The 19,522-nt window shown below is 39.5% G+C and overlaps 1 non-coding gene across 1 annotated transcript; it reads right to left on the bottom strand.

Annotated features, from left to right (window-relative positions):
- Window positions 1-8,597: 8,597 nt before the first annotated feature.
- On the bottom strand, window positions 8,598-8,704 carry LOC131593740 (small nucleolar RNA R71). Its single transcript, XR_009281122.1, has one exon. It is a non-coding gene; the product is annotated as a small nucleolar RNA R71 (small nucleolar RNA).
- Window positions 8,705-19,522: the final 10,818 nt, after the last annotated feature.

The raw sequence follows: 19,522 nt of genomic DNA, 5'->3' as shown, positions 1-19,522 counted from the left end.
CATGAATCCTTCATCAAGCTCATCAAACCAAGAAACTGATCGTAAACAAAAGAGAAAGGCAACTGATGAACCAGAAAACAAACCAAAAAGAGTAAGGATCACCTACGATCCTCTCAAGGTGAACCCCTTTGAAGCTATGATGTCTGGAAACTATTCTAGACGTGTGTTTAAACCTCTTGATGGTATCCCTCAATCACCTTCCTCTTCACAAACATCCACCACCTCTTCCTCATCATTCATCTCTCTGGAACCACCATCTTCACCATCTGATATCTCTTCTCCTTCAACCCATCCCACAGATATCTCCTCATCTCTCTCACACCCTTTTCCCACCAGAACACCTAACCCCTACAGCTTTGTGTTTCCTGACTCCAGATTCACTGTCAACCCTCCAACACCTACCACTCAATCATTTCTTGAGCTTTTACACTCAGATGTAAATATCTGGTTGGAGATTCTGGGTGCTGCACACCTTAACCATCTGGATGAGTATGCTACCTGCAACCTCTGGGAAGCCTTTCGCCAGGATTTTCTGGTTAGGGCTACGGACGTTCAGAGAAGGATCATGACTGAAGCACCTGGTGCTCGTGGTCGTCTCTTGGAAGTTGGTGAAAGCAGCTATCACCATCTCATCAGGAACAGAAGAGTTCTTGAAGAGAGGATACCTGCAGATGAGATGGAAGAAGAAAATCTCTGCAGAGACATCGTGGTATGGAGACCATGGTATCCAGTGCTGACTGGAGATTTTCAGTGGCTGTTTAACTGGTTCAGAATGAACCCTTCTGAAAGCGCACCTCACATGGTCTTTCCAGAAGTGGTTTATCCTGCTGAAGTTGCTGGTCCTACTCCTCCAACAAACCTAGCAGCTATTCTTCAGGCGTTGGAAGTTGGAGCTTCTGAGTTGCCTGAACCAGAATATGCTGAGGCTGCTCCTGAGTTAGACTCAGATGTTGAAATGGACGGTACAAAAGCTGAAGACCTTCCAGAAGATCGTCCTGCTGAGATTGTTGTCCCTGTTGGCAGAAGTTCTGGTACTCCTTCTTCTGGTGAACCCTCAGCTCTGATGGAGACCTTGGAAGCTCTTCATCAGAATCAAGTTATGCTGGCTTCTCGTTTGAACACGCAAGAAGCAGCCAATGCTGAGTTTCGCTCCTTCATGGCAAGGCAAACTACAAGCATTGACGGGGTTCATGACATACTGGCGCAGATTTTGTCTAAGCTAGGGTCTTAGTCTTTGAGTCTTTGTAGTTTTCTTTCCTTGTTGCATCTGTTTTTTTTTTCTGCATACATCTTTTGTAATTCTGTTTGATTAATCAATGAAAAAAACTAATTTTGTTTCTTTCCTTTGTCGTTTTCTACATCTGAATCTTTTATATTCTTTTTGATGTTATGACAAAAAGGGGGAGAAAATATATGATAAATGATTTGATTAATATTAACTGTTACCGGGTAAAAAGGCCCCACATTACTAACAGAACTTGCAAAGTTCTATGTTTTAAGTTGTGTTGTTGCAGGAACTGAAGATTCTTTACAAGATCAACATAAGAAGCAACAAGATGAATCAAGTTCTTGGATTCTTGAAGCAAGTTGAGTGCTATGAAGCTTCAGAATCAGAAGCAAGAAGGAAGAATGTTCAGATATTCTAATGATAGAATATGCTCTGAAACATTTTGTCTATTTGTTCTGACACATTCTATATGGCTCTGATACATATTATGTGTTCTGAAACATATTCTATGCTCTGACTCATTCATGCTGACTTTTGTCGTTTAGTTTTGTTCTGTAACATTTCAGGATGTAGAGATGCTCTGATGATGCTCTGGTACATTCAACAATATTCTGATACAATCTAGCATGAAGTGATGTAAGAAGAAATTCAAGCTCTGAAGCTGTCCCAATGGAAGCAAGAATCAGAAGTTGTGAATGTTCTGAAGATCAAAGAAATTCAAGTTCTGAAGCTGTCCGATGGAAGCAGAAGTCAGAAGCTGTGAATGTTCTGAGGATCTAAAGAAATTCAATGTTCTGAAGTTGTCCGATGGAAGCAAAAATCAGAAGCTATGAATGTTCTGTGGATCTAAAGAAATTCAATGTTCTGAAGCTGTCCTATGGAAGCAGAAATCAGAAGTCATGAATGTTATGTAGATCAAGCACTATGAACGTCTCTACTGAAATACTCAGGGAAGTCTTTTATTATTAAAATTCTTCTAGTATTAATTTCAGGGGGAGATTATTCATCTCAGAGGGAGACATATTCACATGCTTATGCTATAGCTGTGTAAATTGTCTTTAGCCGTCTGCTCTTTCTGATCGCAAATTCATATCAATTATATATGTTTTTGTCATCATCAAAAAGGGGGAGATTGTTAGAACAAGATTTGTTCTGATCAATATTCTTAGTTTTGATGATAACAAGGATATGAATTTTTTGTGAGATAATGTGGTACTCTAATACATTGCATTTTCCTTTTCAGGAAATATATAAAGAGTATGCACAAATCAGCGCTCAGAAGCTTTGTCTCAGAAGGTTCAGCATGCAACATCAGAACATGGTCTGGCAAGACATCAGAAGATGGTCAAGGCAGAATCAGAACATGGGTCTATGGAAGCATCAGAAGAACTTGAGTTCAGAAGCAGAAGCACTGAAGTTCTCATGGTATCACGCTCAGAAGCACTTCAAGGTCTGAAGACAAGAAGATGCTATGCACCAAGCTGTTTGACTCTGATGATATTCAAACGTTGTATACACAAACATCAGATCAGAAGAAAGTACAGGTGGCAGGCTACGCTGACTGACAAAAGGAACGTTGGAAGATATTAAAGGCAACGTCAGTAGACACAGCGTGAACAAGGCTCGAGGTAGTTGACAAAAGCGTGAAACATTAAATGCAATGTTGTACGGAGCACGCAAAGCATTAAATGCTCCCAACGGTTATCGTCTCAAGTGCCTATAAATATGAAGTTCTGATGAGAAGCAAGGTTACGAATTCTGAACGAACCTATTCTGAATAACTTGCTGAAACGCTGTTTAACTCAAAGCTCAGAAACTTCATCTTCACCAAAGCTCACTACATTGCTGTTGTAATATATTGGTGAGATTAAGCTTAAACGTTAAGAGAAATATCACTGTTGTGATTATAGCTTTTCAGAAGCATTTGTAATACTCTTAGAATTGATTACATTAATTTGTAAGTAACTAGAGTGATCAAGTGTTGATCAGGATACTCTAGGAAGTCTTAGCTTGTGTCTAAGCAGTTGTAATTAGAGTGATCACGTGGTGGTCAGGATACTCTAAGAAAGTCTTAGCTTGTGTCTAAGCATTTGTTCCTAGAGTGATCAGGTTGTGATCAGGATACTCTAGAAGACTTAGTCGTGGGCTAAGTGGAAAACCATTGTAATCTGTTGAGATTAGTGGATTAAATCCTCAGGTGAGGTAAATCACTCCGTGGGGGTGGACTGGAGTAGTTTAGTTAACAATGAACCAGGATAAAAATAACTGTGCAATTTGTTTTTATCGTTCAAGTTTTTAGACTACACTTATTCAAACTCCCCCTTTCTAAGTGTTTTTCTATCCTTCAACTGTTATGCCCAAGGTGCAGTATACAAGTGAATCCGAGGGTAGCAGAAAACTATAAAAGGTGGCAACGCGCTAAAACCCATAGGAACTGAAGGAAAGAAGGTGAATTGTTAGGAGTGTATCCCAAGCCAGGAGAAAGCCTATTAAGTTTTCTTGTTCGCTGCCACAAAGCCTATTAGGCATCACCACTGGATTTTTTTACTTTTGTTTGGCGTCAATGGAGGTTTGCCACTACCTTGAAAAAGAAAAAGACAAAGGTTTTTAAAAAAGGGAAAGAAATAAAAGATTACATCATTAAATACCTTTTATTTTTTTGTTGTTATGGGAGCAACCTCGTTAACTGGAATTCCTTGACTTGAGGAAGTGGTCATGCCAGAGGAAATTTTAGCTGCAGGTTTGTCTTTTCTTGGTGTTTTGCTTTCGATGGCTGAAAAGAAAATAATTTGGTCGAAACATACACTATGTCAAAGACTAGTAGGTTGAAAGGTTGTAAAACCAAGAAATCCAAACATTCCACACCTTGACCCACTGGAGAGGTAATCCTCACTGCATCCAAGTCGAAGTGAAGAAAGACTTTGAAACTGACTAAGGTATGTTTGGTTGCAACCACTCTTTTAGCTGGTTTTTGTCGATCATTTGTCAACTCTTTAAATAGGTCTCCACATACAAACCAATTTGGGTAAGAGGGAAAATGATAAAGCAAAATATGCACTGGGTAATCTTGGAAATTGGGGTGGTTCAAACTCAAAAGCCAAGTCATATCTGTACTTGGGTTTTACGGCTTTGAGAGTCTTTCTTTTAGAAATTTAATTTTCAAACTTTTATTTTAGAATAGGGGCTGCATCACAAACTATTCGAAGGATCTGGGTAGGCTCATAGAAAGTTTCAAAGTACTTTTGGAATGCTTGGATTTCTTCGCAGTGTGTGAGTTTACCTTTGTGAGATTGATCCTGCAAAGATGAAAAAACTTTTGTCATATTAGCATCAATTTCTTCAGTGGTGTACATATTCAGAGAATAGAAGTCCGTTCACCATTGGTCGAACCCTATTGTGTAATAGAATGCTGGTTGGTAAACTATCAATTGGAAGTCAGCAAAATCTGCGTAGCGTTTTTGGTGTGTTACAACATCTCGAGCTGCCCAAATGGTATTGGCAACGCATAACTCGCGTTTCGTTGAAAGAGAGAAACAGGGATAATTTGGCATAACCCAAATTGCATGGAAACAAGATTAGGTTGATAAGACAACAAGCATACATGGCTTTTTACTGGTTAAAGTCTGAAAACCAGTAATCGAGGAAGCAAAAATGCACGCCATATGTCTTCAATGGTGGTGTTTTCTCTTTAACAGCATCTTCAAGTGAAGCAGTAAACCAAGATGGACCACGAATTTGATTGGCGAATGGAGCCATCGAAGGAGTGAAGATGTGACATGAAGAAAACATCAAGGTGTATTGGGTAAGAGAAGCTTGCAGATCTGTATCCTCATAAGCAGGAGTCAATCGGAGGAGTCTGGTACCTTCGATTTTTCTATCCTTTATATCTGGACTATTTTCATCAACTTGTCCACGTGTTGACAAAGAAGGTTCGAAAGTGGCATTAAGCCACAATTGAAGGAGCCAATAAGGTCCAAACAGGAGCAAGTTAGTGTCAGGTTTATAATTTTTTATTTTCTCACTTGCAGATCCTAAACTCTCATATAAAGTTGCTAAGAGAAGTTCACTTAAACATATTTTTTTATCAGCATACAATTGGTTAGCAAGTGTCGGAAACCTCTTTGCAACTTGCAAGGATTTACAACTAAAGACGAACTTAGATAACCATAGACCAAAGAATGCTATATGTTCTGTATCAGAGACAATTTCTTCTTTAGTATGGGATAGACTGATGTAGGAGCTGAAAGTAGCATTTTTTACGGTAAATCCGATTAAGTTTTCGCTATCCTGATAAGGGTCAAAGGTTTCCCCTGTTGGAGGAAGTCCAGAAATGGTAGCTATGTCGAAAAGTGTAGGAGTTATCATTCCACATGGGAGGTGGAAAGTATTATATGCATTGTCCCAATAGTACAAGCTAGATAACAACAAAGGTTGACAATAACTAAACCCTAGTTTTGACATTTGAATCAGGTCGAAGATGCCTAATTCTTTCCAAAGTGAAGCTTTTTGGGTTTCAACTTTATCTAGCCAAGATAAATATAATTTATCTAAAGATGGACAAGAGCTAAATGGCCTAAAGTTGTCTGTGATATAGTCTAGTTGGAAAGCTTCTCTGGTTTCCCTGTTGGAATCAGCAGATTGCTGGGTTGAACCTTTTTCTTGGAAGAATTGGTTTTGTTCTCTATGGGTTCTGTGTCAAAGTGACATGGGAAAAATTTTACGCATTTTTTCAGATGACCTTCTGGGGCTAACGGTCCTAAAAACCCTAATGTACTTTCAGAAAGAAGAGATGGAATCATTACCTGAGAATCCATGATAATTCTTTGTTCTTTCGTAAGTTTTAGGGGTGTGATGTTCTCCCGATTTCTAGTAGTCACGATCTTGCTTGTTGAAGTAGTGTGAAGACCGAAACTCTTTGAGGAGTCAATGTCTGTGGTTTGCTTTAATTTCTTTGGTTGCTTATTGATAACACGATTTTATATCGTATATTTAGCCTAAAATCCATAGATATTTATAGCATTTTCCATTTATTATGTCAATTTATTATGATATTACGCGTGTATTTGCTTTGTTTCAGGTTTTACACTTCAATTCCGACTATTTGCGAAAAGGAAAGAAAATCGAGCTTAAATGACCAATATTTATGCTTAAAAGACGAAAAGGGGTGCTGAAACTAAAGAGGGGTGCAATTAGGACCCAAAAGGCCCAAAAGAGACGAACCAGCCCACAAAGGAACAAAATTGCGTGGCCCAAACCTGCCCAGCAAGTGGAGACGCACGTCTCCACATCCTCTATGCCACGTCAGCAAAGGGAGACGCACGTCTCCATGTTCCTACATCTTCTCCACTTGAGACGCACGTCTCAAGTCACGTACCCAGTCTCCCTGAAGAATAGGAGACGCACGTCTCCAAGTCCCGGTCTGCAAAAAGTCCCGTTTTTCACGCAAAGCAACTGCAAAGCCTCACCTATAAATAGAGGCAGCCACTTCAGTCCAAAGAGTCCGATTTCCTGCCAACGAAGTGCTGCCGAAATTGTACCGCGAACTGCTTTTCATTATTCTGTTTCCATTTAACCTTCTATTTTCTCACAACGATTTCTACATTGGAAATTGTTGTGAACTTTTCATAGATCTAGCCTTACGTTAGATTTATCGCTTTATTTTCCTTGTTTTTATTTTCTGCCATTTAAATTCCGAAGAACGATCCAGCCAAGCTGTGGTGGAAGTTCGATACTTGAAGAATTATTTGCCATTTATTTAATTCAGGTTTTTATTTACCGCTTTTATTTATATTACTATTGCATGATATATCTATATTATATGCCGTTTAATATGCTTATTATTATGAACCGAACCGATTTATGTATGTTTAATCGTATTAATATGTCTGGCTAAAATACTAAAGGGGTCGGTATGTAAAGTAAGTTAACCGTAGGGGTCCGAAATAAATTGGCTTAAATTAGGTTTTATTAATTATCACTTATTTTTGGTTTGTATGTCTAGTTTAATTAGTAAGTCTTAAAACCAATAGAGCGAAAGTTTGAGGGATTAGGACGGTCAAAGGTTAAAACCAATAGAGCGAAAGTTTGAGGTCTTTAACTGGATAGTAGACATAGGACATTAGTTTTAAGGATGGCGAAAGCGTATTAAAACTAATTGGAACTTATTTATTTTCAAAAATTGTTTTTACACTCGAGCGGGATGGCGAAAGCGTACGTTAGGGGTATTAGCTTGCTCCGAGTCAACAGAGCGAAAGTTTGAGATTAGGATATTTAAATAGATAACAACCTCGTAAAATAGGCATTTTATTAATTACATTGTTTTCAAAAAGCTCTTCTAAAATCTAATGGGATGGCGAAAGCGTACATTAGGATTAGGATAGTAGTCTGAATCAACAGAGCGAAAGTTTGAGACGAGGATTTTTAATCAATTGGAATTAGTAAAGATTTTTAATTTAATTATGTAAAAGCCAACGAACCTTCGGATTACCTTTAGTTAAACGAAATACATACTGACACCTGTCTTTCATTATTATTCTTTATTTTCTCACAATCACTTTCCCTTAGGAACAATCGAAAATTTTAGTACTCCTAGCTTTACATAGTAACCTTAGATAACGGTAGATCGATTCATAGTCCCTGTGGATTCGATATCTTTTAAAACTACACGACACGACTGTGCACTTGCAGTCATCAGATTTATAGACACGTAAAGTCGCGATCAAGTTTTTGGCGCCGTTGCCGGGGACTATTTAAGTCGATATCGTAACTCACTGTTACACCGTAGAGACTAGGAAAATTCTTCCCTTTCTTTTTGAACGATTGTATGCCAAATACTCGTTCACAAGGAGGAGACTTAATACAACGAATTAACGAGATCGAACGTTTCATTAACGTTAAACGTCGAGCTCGCAACCTTCCCGAAGTAGCAGAAATTCCGATTAATCAGGAATTGAATTTTACTGATCAAATCAATCAAATCACCCCGAAGTTAGAGATGGCTGCTATTCGTCCTCTTAGAGACTATGCCGCTCCTTCGCGCGCTGAACCGCATTCAAGTATCGCACCACCTGCGATTGAAGCGAACAATTTCGAACTGAAACCTTCACTGGTCCAAGCTGTTCAACAGAATCAATTCTCTGGAAGCCCTGTAGACGACCCCAATCTCCATTTATCCGTGTTCGTGCAATACGCTGACACTATCAAAGCCAACAACGTTAGCTCCGAAGCTATTCGATTACGCCTTTTCCCTTTCTCCTTGAGAGATAGAGCGAGAGCGTGGCTTCAATCCCTGCCTTCCAATTCCATAACTACGTGGGACGAATTGAAGAGAGTATTCTTAGCAAGATATTTTCCGCCTAGCAAAACTGCTATGCTTAGAGGTCAAATCAACGGATTTACCCAGAAAGATAACGAATCGCTTTTCGAAGCTTGGGAACGTTACAAGGACATGCTTAGAATATGTCCTCATCATGGACTCGAACCATGGCTGATCATCCATACCTTTTATGGTGGTCTCTTATATAACACTAAAATGACTATAGATGCCGCTGCTGGCGGAGCATTAATGGACAAGCCCCATGATGAAGCATACAAACTCATAGAGAACATGGCACAAAACCATTACCAATGGGGAGGAGAACGCGCCGCTCTAGAGAAAGCCCAAACCAAAGGAGGAATGTACGAAATTAGTGGTATAGACCGCGTTAACGCTAAAGTAGACGCTTTAACTCAAAAGATCGAGAATTTGACCATCACTCCTTCAGCCACCGCTGCCGCTGTAGCACCTAACTGCGAGATTTGTGGATTGACTGGGCATGTAGTTGCTGAATGTCAACTCTTGACTGGAGTCCCATCTGATCAAGTAAATTACGCTCAAGGAAACCCTTATTCTAACACGTACAACCCTGGATGGAAAAACCACCCGAACTTCTCTTATAAGAACAACAATGCGTTGTACGCGCCTGGACAAGCACCTGCTGTACCACCTGGCTACCAAAAAGCGCCTGTAGCTGCTCAAAACACCCCTAGGAAGTCAAACCTAGAAATCATGATGGAGAACTTCATAGCTTCCCAACAACAAACCAATAAAGACTTCTTGAATCAAAACATCCACAATAGCGAGCAACTAAAACAACTATCGAACAAAGTAGATGCTTTAGCTACGCATAACAAAATGTTAGAAACTCAAATCTCACAAGTAGCTCAACAACAAGCACCTACTGCTGCCCCTGCTGGCACGTTTCCTGCTCAACCACAACCTAATCCTAAAGGACATGCGAACGCGATAACACTACGAAGTGGAACTAATTACGATGGACCCATAGATCCTAGAACCCTAAACGTACCCATGTCACAACAAGAGCCAAAGGAAACCCAAAAGAAAACAACCGACGAACAAACTGCTAAGACTGATGAGAACAATAACGAAGTGGAACCCGAAAAGGAGAAACCTTATGTTCCACCACCACCTTATAAGCCACCAATTCCTTACCCTCAGAGATTAGCTAAATCCAAAACCGAAGCGCAATTTAAAAGATTTGTAGAACTTCTGAAGCAATTAAACATAACCATACCATTCACAGAAGCCATAACTGAGATGCCTTCATACGCTAAGTTCTTAAAAGAAATCTTATCAAACAAAAAGAAACTCGAGGATAACGAAACTATAACACTTACCGCTGAATGTAGCGCTATCATCCAAAACAACATGCCTCCAAAACTGAAAGACCCTGGTAGTTTCTCTATACCCTGCGTAATTGGAAAAACCATCATAGAGAAAGCCTTGTGCGATTTAGGAGCTAGTGTTAGTTTGATGCCTCTTTCAACCTGTAAGAAACTCAATCTAGGTGAGCTTAAAGCAACAAGAATGTCTCTTCAACTAGCAGACCGTTCAGTTAAATATCCTGTAGGAATGTTAGAGAATATCCCTGTTCGTGTAGGTCAATTCTACATCCCAACTGACTTCATCATTATGGATATCCAAGAAGATTCTAACATCCCGATCATTTTAGGAAGACCATTTTTAGCGACCGCTGGTGCAATTATAGATGTAAAGCGAGGAAAGCTTACTTTCGAAGTAGGAGAAGAGAAAATAGAATTTATCCTTTCCCAATTCCTAAAAGCACCTTCTATAATTGACACATGCTGTTCTGCTGATATAATCGACGAATGTGTCAAGGAAATAAAATCCGAACCAAATAAGGATACCGAAACCCTAAGAATTCCTATGCCGCCAATTTTTGAAGATGACAACTGGCGTGAGGAATATCAAGATAACCACCTGAGTGAATGCTTAGCTTTAACCCCTGATCCTATACCTGGACCTAAGAAACCTGCTATAGAGCTGAAGACACTTCCTACCGATCTTAGATACGAATTTCTAGACGAAGAACTAAACCGACCAGTTATAGTGAACGCCAACTTAGGACGAACCGAGACTGAAAAATTACTTAATGTTCTAAGAAAATACCCTACCGCTTTAGGATACAACATATCAGATCTAAAAGGTATAAGCCCTTCTCTGTGTATGCACCGCATTATGCTCGAAGACGATAGTAAAACCTCTAGGGAACATCAAAGGCGAATAAATCCTATTATGAGCGATGTGGTTAAAAAGGAAATCCAAAAACTGCTAGAAGCTGGAATAATATATCCTATATCCGATAGTAAATGGGTTAGCCCCGTTCACGTCGTACCAAAGAAAGGAGGAGTCACTGTAATCACTAACGCAAAAGGAGAATCTGTAGCACAACGTACCCAAACTGGATGGAGGATGTGCATTGACTATAGGAAGCTAAATAAAGCTACCCGAAAAGACCATTTCCCTTTACCTTTCATAGATCAAATGCTCGAACGCCTAGCTAAACACTCACATTTTTGTTATCTGGATGGATACTCCGGATTTTTCCAAATTCCTATCCACCCTGACGACCAAGAGAAGACCACATTCACCTGTCCTTATGGTACATTCGCTTATAGACGAATGCCTTTTGGACTCTGCAATGCACCCGCGACCTTCCAAAGATGCATGATGGCAATATTTGCCGACTTCCTAGATGGGATAATGGAGGTCTTTATGGACGACTTCTCTGTCTGTGGAGGAAGTTTTGAAACATGTTTAGAAAACCTTGAAATGGTGCTTAGACGATGCGTAAGCGTAAACCTAGTCCTTAATTGGGAAAAATGCCATTTCATGGTTCGACAAGGAATTGTACTTGGACACATCGTATCCGATAGAGGAATCGAAGTTGATAAAGCAAAAATCGAGATTATCGAAAACCTTCAACCTCCCAAAACCGTTAGAGAAATAAGAAGTTTTCTGGGACATGCTGGTTTTTACCGACGCTTCATTAAAGATTTCTCTAAAATAACCAAACCTTTAACTGAACTACTCATGAAAGACGCCGAATTTGTTTTCACCGATAAATGCACTGAAGCATTTCAAACGCTTAAACAAGCATTGATCTCTGCGCCAATTATGCAACCTCCCGACTGGAATGAACCTTTCGAAATAATGTGTGACGCAAGTGATTATGCTGTAGGAGCCGTTCTAGGACAAAGAAAGGATAAGAAACTACATGTCATATATTATGCGAGTAGAACCCTAGACGAAGCTCAGATGAATTATGCCACGACAGAAAAAGAATTATTAGCTGTCGTATTCGCATTAGACAAATTCCGTTCTTACCTGGTAGGAGCCAAAATAATCATATACACTGACCACGCCGCCATTAGGTACCTCCTAACCAAAAAGGACGCTAAACCAAGACTTTTGAGATGGATCTTGTTACTACAAGAATTCGACCTGGAAATTAAAGATAAGAAAGGCACTGAAAATGTCGTAGCAGATCACCTCTCTCGATTGGAAAATCTGAAACCCGAACAAGTACCAATTGACGATGATTTCCCTTATGAAAGACTCATCGCCCAATTAGAAGCAAATGAATTCGAACCATACCGTCCAAACTCTGAAACCGAGAAATTAGCTGAAATAGCTTTAGCCCGATCTAACACACCTTGGTATGCAGATTTCGTAAATTACCTAGCTGCTGGTGTGCTTCCTCCTGATCTAAGCTACCAACAGAAGAAGAAATTCTTCCATGACCTAAAACATTACTATTGGGACGACCCACTCCTTTTCAAAAGAGGCCCCGATGGAATCTTTAGACGTTGTGTACCCGAGGAAGAGATAAGAAGCATAATAACACACTGTCATTCTGCACCGTGTGGGGGACACCATAGCACATCTAGAACCTGCGCCAAAATCCTTCAATCTGGACTCTTCTGGCCCAACCTGTGGAAAGACGTCTATTTTGCTGTACTAAGCTGTGATAGATGCCAACGGACTGGAAACATTTCAAGACGCGATGAAATGCCTCAAAAAGGCATTCTAGAAGTAGAAATATTTGACGTCTGGGGAATAGACTTCATGGGACCGTTTCCGTCATCGTTTGGAAATCAATATATACTCGTAGCCGTCGATTACGTTTCAAAATGGATAGAAGCTATCGCTTCCCCTACAAACGATACACGAGTAGTTATTAAACTTTTCAAAAACGTCATCTTTCCTAGGTTCGGTGTGCCAAGACTGGTAATTAGCGATGGTGGTTCCCATTTCATTTCAAGAATACTTGAGAAACTCCTTCGAAAATATGGAGTAAATCATCGAATAGCCACACCATACCATCCCCAAACAAGCGGTCAAGTAGAAGTATCTAACCGCGAAATAAAACAAATATTGGAGAAAACTGTTGCTATATCGAGGAAAGATTGGTCAACCAAGCTAAATGAAGCTTTATGGGCTTATAGAACAGCTTTCAAAACTCCAATAGGAACTACACCATTCAAACTCGTTTATGGAAAATCATGCCACCTACCAGTAGAGTTAGAACATAAAGCCTATTGGGCCATTAAGAATTTAAACCTAAACTACACTGCCGCTGGTGAGAAACGACTTCTAGACATAAACGAATTAGAAGAACTTAGACAAGACGCTTACGAAAACGCCAAAATCTATAAAGAGCGAACGAAAAAATGGCACGACAAGCGTATATCTAGGAAAAATTTTAGCATAGGCGATAAAGTGCTCTTATTTAATTCTAGACTAAAATTATTTCCTGGTAAGTTACGATCTAGATGGTCTGGCCCTTTCGAAATAACTAACATATTTCCAAGTGGAGCGATAGAAATCAAAGGAGAAACCGTCAAACCTTTTGTCGTAAATGGGCAACGTCTTAAGTATTACCATCATCTCGAATACGATGAAAACATCGAAGTTTTTAAACTTGACGAACTGCCCGCTCTTTCGAAAAAATAGTTTTCTATTTTTAAATCGTCGAGCTTACGACATTAAACAAAGCGCTTGGTGGGAGACAACCCACATTTATTTATTCTTCTATTTTATTTTATTAAAACTTTAATTTTCCTATTATTTTTATTTTTATTTTTCATTTTTAAAATTTTATTTTATTTAATTTTAATTTTAATCATTTTTTATTTTCCATACATCTTATAATAATTATTATAATTATAACTACTATCTATGAATTGAGAAAATATTTCCGTTATAATTATATTTATTATTATAACTTGTTACCTAAGCTTAATTTTAACTTTTTATTTTATTTTAAATAAACACTAGCCTAATTCTAACTCAATCTTAATATTTTCAACTTCTAGGTTTTTCATTTAATTACTAACTACGATGCAAGAAGTTGACAATATGGAAGTTGTGTTCCGTGGTAGAGGACAAGAAGCAAGATTTAACAAGCTGGCTGAAAGACACATGGAATTGACTTGCTATCCTCACCAACCAACTATGGTGAAGCTTGGTATCGAAGAAAGCATCCTACACCTGCTTAACCAAATCGGTTGGACTGGTTCTCACTTGTTCCGCAAGTTTAGCACTTATCGGAAGCTCACTCTGGAATTCTTGAGCTCCCTGACCTATCTTCCAAACTGTGGACAAGGACTGAAAAAAGGAGTTATTCTCTTTAGACTCTTTGGTATGGAGTTTAATTTCTGCATCCGAGATTTTGCTGAAATGTTAGAACTACCTCATGGACCCGATGCATACGCCCAAGTAGCTGAAGAAAATCTTCCATACTGGGAGTTGGAAAAATACTGGGGCAAGATCACTGGAAACGACAACCCTGAAGAGAATGAATTTCAATCTGAGAACATCCACAATCCTGCTTTCCGCTACTTTCACAAGATCCTTGCTCACTATATTTTTGGAAAGCCTGATAATGTCACTGAAGTTACTAGAGAAGAGCTGTTCATCATGTTTTGTACATCTCAGAATCGCCCGGTCAATGCCATCGCATTCATGCTTACAAACTTCGAGCGCATCACGCAAGACGAAGTTTCACCCATTAGGATCGGCGGATTTGTCACTATGATCGCTAATGCCATAGGAATGAGAGTGCCTTTGCTTAGATTGACACCTTTTGGTACCCATACCTCTATGGACATCAATTTCTGCTTTAACCGAGGTATCATCGGTAATCTTGGACCTGATCGTTTTGAATTGCTCATTGATAACAAAGTTTGGTATCAGTTCACCTTACCGAATCCTAGGACAAGTGTGCACAACCCTACCAACTGGCTTTACTATGGTCAGATTCCTGAGAGAGAGCCATCACCTGAAACTCCTCAAGCTTATGAACATTTTGATGAGGAAATGCCCGCATCTGAATCTGAACCTGAAACACCTCCTGGTTATTATGAACCTCTTCCTGTTGATGAACCCATTCCTGATTATGAACCTCTTCCTATTGATGAACCTATATCTGAGTATGAACCTGAAACTCGTTCTGAAGATTCCGTCGAAGATCACACTGTTGATATGACTGATGTCGAGGTCGAGCAACAACAACCCGCTACATCTACCGCATCGGTAAATCAAAGGATGCCCAATCTGAACACGCACGAACAAGCAATCAATGCACTACAACAAGATGTACAACATGTGCGAAACGAGCTTCACACTTTGCAAATGCATTTCTTCGATTTCATCGACACCGTAAATGCTCAGTTCGACGAAGTTTTCAAACACGTTCAGTCCAATCAGAACAACAATAGACGTGGCTAGATGTTACCGTATTAGATTATTAGATTTTTATTTCTAGTTTTAGTAATTTCTATTCTTAGTTTAGATTTACATTTTTCTGCACTTTTCCATTCTGCTATTGTTAACACTCAGTACTGGTTTAATTTTAAATGCAATATTTTATTCACTACTGCTGTTGTGTTATAATACACTGCTATTAACTGCTATATATATTTACCTGGCTATCACTTTTTGCTGTTAATAGTATTAAAATAAGACACTGTTCTGAACTGATGGACACTTTTTGCTGTTAATGGTATCAGTCAGCACTGGCTGGTCATCTGCATGCGTGACCCACTTGTCTGCCACAGGAGACGCCCGTCTCCATCTGTGTGGGACCAGTTGGAACGAAACAGGGGACAGGAGACGCACGTCTCCATGCTCTGCCCCAGCAGACTGGCTGCCTGAGACGCACGTCTCCCAAGGCTAGCAGTCTGCATTTGACCACGCAGACACTCTTCTCTCCCTCTTGAATTTTGAATTTGAATTTCAAAATTCATTCTCCTCATTCTTCCCCTATTTATTCCATTTAAACCCCATTAACCTCATTCATCCTCCATCATTCACCTCTTAAACTCCATTCATTTCCCATTCTTCTATTCTATTCAAACTTCAAACACCACCATTAATCCATTTTAATTCTCCATTAACCACCCCATTTTCAAACCTCACTATAAAACCACACCACCACCACTCTTATTCTTCACAACCTTCATACCATTTCTTTTCTACCATTCTACTATCATATCTATTTTCCATTTCCATACTCACCATGCCTCCACGTTCATTAATCCGTAGTGAGCGTCCCGAGCGACCACCTCCCGACCTTTCAAACATTATCTTCCGAGATGATGCTCAACGAACAAAATATGTTGCTTTCTACGAACGTTCGGTTGTTCCCACAAAATTTGTGAACACCGAGTGTCTAGAAACTTTGGGTCTCATTGATGGTGTCACCCGTTTGCTCACTAAATCTAGCCTCCACCATCTTTGTACCGAACCCGTACCTACTTATGAGCCGCTCGTCTTAGAATTTTTGAGTTCCTTCAACTACGACACTCCCTCTACTCAACCATTCTCAACCGGCACCATCCAATTCCGGATGTTCAACCGTGAATATGCTCTAGATCAAGATGTCGTAGCTTCATATTTGCATTTTAATCATGCTCCAATTGCTCACCGCTCGATCTTTCAAGAACTCAATGGTCGATCCTGGGAGGATCTCGCTTTTGAATTTTGGTTCCATCTCACTGGAGAAAATCCTACCGGTTGGAGAGCTCTTCATGCTTCTCACATTCAAAACCCCGCTATACGTTATTTTCAACGTGTTTTGGGGCATATTATTTTTGCAAGATCCAACAACCACAAGGTAAACCAAAATGAATTATTTTTCCTTTACTGTGCGCTTAACAATATCCGTTTCAATGCCGCACCGTTTATGTTCCAACACATCCAAGGCTTAGTCAACGCCCCCGCTACAAATCCATTCTTGCTTGGAGGCATTATTACTACCTTGGCCTGTGCTTTAGGTCTTGGTGACGAGCTCCTATCACTCTCTCATCTCATGAAGCCTGCTCAGTCACTCGATCTCACTTACTGCCGCGATTCCCACTTGGTTTCACCCCGCCATGATGGCCGATACACTTTGGTCGTCAATAAAGTTCCTATTCCTTATGTCATCCTTCCTTGTCCTGAAAGAATTAACATCCGTTATGTTCAACGTTGGAGGCTTATTGAAGAAAATCCTCAAGATGACCAACAAGAACATCCTAATGAACCAATGGATGCAAATGAAGAAGAACTCAACCAAGGGCAAGCTGATGTCAACCAACCTCCTCCAAACAACCCTCCGCCTATTACTCTTGAAGCCATGTATGCTGCTATTCAACGCCAAGATCAACTCGTTCAAGCTATGCAGACAAACCAAACTGAAACCATTAGGCTCATCCGAGAGATGCAACAGGAGCACCGTGACTATGCTATTAGGAACGAAAGTCAATACGCTGAAATTGCCACATATTTGCATGATCTTGACATTCGTGTTAATGACTCTCCTGATAGACGTCGTCGTGTTCGTACAAGAGGCGCGAGCAGTTCTCAAAACCGCAACAATGAGGAGTAGTTCTTATGCACTGAGGACATTGCATCATCTAAGTCTGGGGGAGTCGTATTATTTCTATTTCCTATTTCCTTTAGTTTTATTTTTCCCTTCAGTTATTTCCCTTCCTTGTAATGTTTTTCTAATTCAATAAAGAATATTTATGGAATTTAAGTCTTATATGTATAATTCCGTAGTTATTTCAATTTCTTCCATTTTCTTGAGCCATAACAAAAAAAATTTTTGCTCCTAAACGATAAACGCAAACCCCACACGTTCAAGAAATACGAAGCTACTCAATCACTCAACGCACCGAAACTGAATTAGTCAATATCCTTATTGTCACAACACTCTAAAACCCCCGAGTATACATAACCGATTTGAATACCCGTTATACCAAAACCACCGACTTTAAGTTTTGAAATAACCCTTAGTAGTTTATTCTAGCAGTCGGCACCGTCTTAGATACAAACTACGCAGAGAGTCGATGAATATAAGTGTATGATCCTCATAATAATTATGTGTTCAACTATAAGAAGAAATGTGCCTACTAAGTAAGGTGATCCTCACAAGATCATTTAACCTAACGGTCACAAATCTCATATACAAAGAATTTAAAAACTCACTGTCGATTGGTTCAGAAGTCATCTGGTAATGAACTTGGTAGGAAGGACTATTGTCCGATTCCCCACAATCTACAAGTGAATGCTAAGGAGTATACCACATATTGTGCCAGAACTCCATGAGAAGGATCATAGTCACTAACCGACTACTCTGCTATGTGCGTGTCAAGATAATGGGCTTAATGTGATTGCGCGCGAATGAAAAGGGTGAAACATGATGACAAGTCAAATAGGTCGAGCTATAATGGCATGATTCGGATTGGTATGCATGCTGGGAGTTGTTTAGTGTTGTTACTATAGGTTTATTGCTAAGATTCATTACTTCCGAATAAGAACACTATGTAGCTAAGTATGACTGAACGACGTGGTGGAAGTGTGTTTCATTTATCTTTATCTTCTTATTTTGCTTGAGGACAAGCAAAGGTTCAAGTCTGGGGGAATTTGATAACACGATTTTATATCGTATATTTAGCCTAAAATCCATAGATATTTATAGCATTTTCCATTTATTATGTCAATTTATTATGATATTACGCGTGTATTTGCTTTGTTTCAGGTTTTACACTTCAATTCCGACTATTTGCGAAAAGGAAAGAAAATCGAGCTTAAATGACCAATATTTATGCTTAAAAGACGAAAAGGGGTGCTGAAACTAAAGAGGGGTGCAATTAGGACCCAAAAGGCCCAAAAGAGACGAACCAGCCCACAAAGGAACAAAATTGCGTGGCCCAAACCTGCCCAGCAAGTGGAGACGCACGTCTCCACATCCTCTATGCCACGTCAGCAAAGGGAGACGCACGTCTCCATGTTCCTACATCTTCTCCACTTGAGACGCACGTCTCAAGTCACGTACCCAGTCTCCCTGAAGAATAGGAGACGCACGTCTCCAAGTCCCGGTCTGCAAAAAGTCCCGTTTTTCACGCAAAGCAACTGCAAAGCCTCACCTATAAATAGAGGCAGCCACTTCAGTCCAAAGAGTCCGATTTCCTGCCAACGAAGTGCTGCCGAAATTGTACCGCGAACTGCTTTTCATTATTCTGTTTCCATTTAACCTTCTATTTTCTCACAACGATTTCTACATTGGAAATTGTTGTGAACTTTTCATAGATCTAGCCTTACGTTAGATTTATCGCTTTATTTTCCTTGTTTTTATTTTCTGCCATTTAAATTCCGAAGAACGATCCAGCCAAGCTGTGGTGGAAGTTCGATACTTGAAGAATTATTTGCCATTTATTTAATTCAGGTTTTTATTTACCGCTTTTATTTATATTACTATTGCATGATATATCTATATTATATGCCGTTTAATATGCTTATTATTATGAACCGAACCGATTTATGTATGTTTAATCGTATTAATATGTCTGGCTAAAATACTAAAGGGGTCGGTATGTAAAGTAAGTTAACCGTAGGGGTCCGAAATAAATTGGCTTAAATTAGGTTTTATTAATTATCACTTATTT

The sequence above is a fragment of the Vicia villosa genome, linkage group LG3, assembly GCF_029867415.1.
Source record: "Vicia villosa cultivar HV-30 ecotype Madison, WI linkage group LG3, Vvil1.0, whole genome shotgun sequence".
Taxonomy (NCBI): Eukaryota; Viridiplantae; Streptophyta; class Magnoliopsida; order Fabales; family Fabaceae; genus Vicia; species Vicia villosa.
The sequence above is the reverse complement of the archived record's forward strand: the minus strand, read 5'-3'. Positions and strand labels throughout refer to the sequence as shown.